At 34.0% G+C, this 3772-nt stretch overlaps 1 pseudogene; it reads left to right on the top strand.

The window, feature by feature from the left end:
• The first annotated feature begins 231 nt into the window (after positions 1 to 231).
• On the top strand, positions 232 to 3423 carry LOC109242023 (annotated as a pseudogene).
• Positions 3424 to 3772: the final 349 nt, after the last annotated feature.

Below are 3772 nucleotides of genomic sequence, written 5' to 3'. Positions count from 1 at the left end.
CAACTGGGAAAGGTAGACTCTTTCTTTGTAGCTTCATCCACTTGTCTTCTTTCTATTAAAGTTCAAAGAAAACTCAATAGTAACCATAATTCCTTCTATAGCATTAACTCTTATTTCTTCTAACCTATATATAACTTTGTTGAAAATATCATTTTTATTGTTCTCTTACCACAACCAGAATTCTTTCGCATACAGTTTTATTCCTCTTTTCAGAGAATTAACACTGAGTCCATGGCTTCTTCCTCTTCGTCTTCTTCTTCTTTTAGATGGATCTATGATGTTTTTTAAGTTTTAGAGGCGAAGATACTAGAAAAACATTTACAAGTCACTTATACGAAGTCTTGAATGATAGGGGAATAAAAATCTTTCAAGATGATAAAAGGCTAGAGTACGGTGCAACCATCCCATAAGAACTCTCTAAAGCTATAGAAGAGTCTCAATTTGCCATTGTCATTTTTTCAAAGAATTAGAGGTGGTGTTTGAATGAACTAGTGAAGATCATGGAATGCAAGACTCGATTTAAACAAACTGTTATACCGATATACTATGATGTGGATCCATCACATGTTCGGAACCAAAAGGAGAGCTTTGCAAAAGCCTTTGAAGAACATGAAACAAAGTATAAAGATGATGTTGAGGGAATACAAAGATGGAGGATTGCTTTAAATGCATCGGCCAATCTCAAAGGCTCGTGTGATAATCGTGACAAGTGAGTTAAAAACACATAAGCTGATACTCTGCATTCGAATGAGTTGAACATAATCTTAAATTAATTATTCAAATTTTCTGAATAAGTAATGATAGTTGATTATATATGTTTCTATCCATTTAATTACAAACACATTAACATTGGTACGTAGATAAAATATTAGTTAGTTCTTCAAAGAGTTTGATTTATGTGCACACTCTTATATATATCAGAATCTTCTTACTTTTGTAGGGCTGATGCAGACTGTATTCGGCAGATTGTTGACCAAATCTCATCCAAATTATGCAAGATTTTTTTATTTTATTTGCAAAACATTGTTGGAACAGATACTCATTTAGAGAAAATAGAATCCTTACTAGAGATAGGAATCAATGATGTTCGTATTATGGGGATATGGGTAATGGGGGGGAGTCGGTAAAACGACAATAGCAAGAGCTATCTTTGATACTCTCTTAGAAAGAAGGGATAGTTCCTATCAATTTGATGGTGCTTGTTTCCTTAAGGATATTAAAGAAAACAAACATGGAATGCATTCTCTGCAAAATATCCTTCTCACTAAACTTTCAAGGGAAAAAGCTAATTACAATAATGAGGAGGATGGAAAGCACCAAATGGCTTGTAGACTGCGTTCTAAGAAGGTCCTAATTGTGCTTGATGACATAGATGATAAAGATCATTATTTGGAGTATTTAGCAGGTCATCTTGATTGGTTTGGTAATGGTAGTAGAATTATTATAACAACTAGAGACAAGCATTTGATAGGGAAAAATGATGTTATATATGAAGTGACTGCACTACCTGATCATGAATCCATTCAATTGTTCTATCAACATGCTTTCAGAAAAGGGGTTCCAGATGAGCATTTTAAGGATCTTTCATTGAATGTAGTAAATTATGCTAAAGGCCTTCCTTTAGCCCTCAAAGTGTGGGGTTCTTCCTTGCATAATAGGGATATAACTGTGTGGAAAAGTGCTATAGAGCAAATGAAAAATAATCCTAATTCAAAAATTGTTGAAAAGCTCAAAATTAGTTATGATGGATTAGACTCCACGCACCAAGAGATTTTTCTGATATAGCACGCTTCTTACGAGGGGAAGAAAAAGATTACATCATGCAAGTTCTCAAGAGTTGTCATTTTGGAGCGGAATATGGATTGGATGTCCTAATTGAAAAATCTCTTGTGTTCATCACTGAAGACGGTGAAATTGAAATGCATGACCTAATACAAGAAATGGGTAGATATATAGTGAACTTGCAAAAGGATCGGGAAAAACGCAACAGACTATGGCTCACCAAGGATTTTGAAGAAGTGATGATCAACAATACGGTTAGTAAGCTAAACAATGCAATAATGTTGAATTTCTAATTTTCATATTCTCTGAAGTAACATCAATATATCCTAATGATCTTCTTACCAGGGGACCATGGCAGTGGAAGAAATTTGGCTTTATGATTATCATAATACACTAGGCTTTAACAATGAGGCCATGAAAAATATGAAAAAGCTTAGGATATTAAACATAGAGGAGCGGCGGTTGATCTATATATGATGGTTCCGTTGAGTATCTGCCCAACAACATGCGTTGGTTTGTCTGGGATGTCTATCCTTGTGAGTCATTACCATCTATATTTGAACCCAAAATGCTTGTTCACCTTCAACTCTGGCATAGTTCACTGCATTATTTAATTTATGGATGGAAACAAAGGTATAATAGTTACAGTAAGTTTTATTTTACTTTTATTTATATTTCTCTCTAACTATCTTTGTCCTTTAATTTAGTGATAATGAACAAATATTATTGCTTTTGTCACATATTATTTTGAGGTACTTTCTATTGATGATCAATGAAGCCAGTTGATGATCAATGAAGCCAGTTGCTCCTCGCGGAAGAAACAAAAGAGTCAAGTAGAGGGGCCACTCTCTTTAGAAACTCTAAAGTGAAAAGATTGAGGGAAATGGAGATGAAGTAATAGCCCACAGTTTAAATTATGGATGCCAGAAAGTTAATCATCCATTGTTGAAAAGATGTCAAAAGAGCAGGAAACGCATTTTCAAGTCTTGAATGTTAGCTTTCTATGCTAAATTCAAATTTGTATTTTCGACTTGTTCATTTATGATGCTTCTTTTTACAATTTAATTGGCTCTCAATGAAATAAACTATTTTGTATCTTTAATTAGTTACTCATCCTTTTCAGTTGATATCAGCAAAGGCACGCTTTAAGCGAGGCGCAAAACATGTTGAGCGCCTCGCCTCGCTTAGAGGGCGCTTCAGTTTCGTCATCAACACTCCAAGGTATACTTTTCCGTGCCAATGAGCGTAACCCTGAAGAGGCTACACCAAATAAATAATAGATATTTCACTTATTGTAATTCATTTTTTCAATTTCTTTATCCATATATTCGTTATTCATGCGTATAATTATTAATCTTGGCTGCTCTTACATATTTGTGTTTTTTTCTCCATTTGTGGCTTTCTTCATTATAAAACCCACACTTTATTTGCGCTTAAACCCCAACGGACCTTAGAGCTCTTTTGCAATTTTCGCATTTGATAACACTGGTTGATATATCATGTTTCATTCGAGAAGATGAATAGTTTAATTCTTATTTCCTTTATTCACACAGGTTAATCGGAATCTTTAACAAGGACATGTACCTAAACTTCTTTGGCTCTCTGATTGTTACATTTGGGGAGATCTTTGCCTTACTCTAATTGTTATATTAGGAAAAAATCTCTGCTTTAACTTTTAAATACAAATATCTCTTGTTATGGTAGGGAGGTCGGGAAAAAGATAAAATAATTAACGTCTGCAGAAGCAGATGTACCATAGTAGGAAAGGGTTCAACTACACCCATAATTTTCGATGCAGATCATAAATTTATGTGTAAAACTTCACTGAAATCGTAATAAATAGTAGACATTAACCCATAACTTAAAAAATATAACGGGTTCAATGCTAAAAATCTTAAAAAACTGAACCCATAATATTTAAATCCTGGATCCGCCCTCCGAACGTATGTTGTTACTTGTTAAAATGGATCTTGATAAAGTAATAACATCT

The sequence above is a fragment of the Nicotiana attenuata genome, unplaced genomic scaffold, assembly GCF_001879085.1.
Source record: "Nicotiana attenuata strain UT unplaced genomic scaffold, NIATTr2, whole genome shotgun sequence".
NCBI classification, from domain to species: domain Eukaryota; kingdom Viridiplantae; phylum Streptophyta; class Magnoliopsida; order Solanales; family Solanaceae; genus Nicotiana; species Nicotiana attenuata.
Note: the sequence above shows the minus strand (reverse complement) of the source record. Positions and strands in the feature narration are given on the sequence as shown.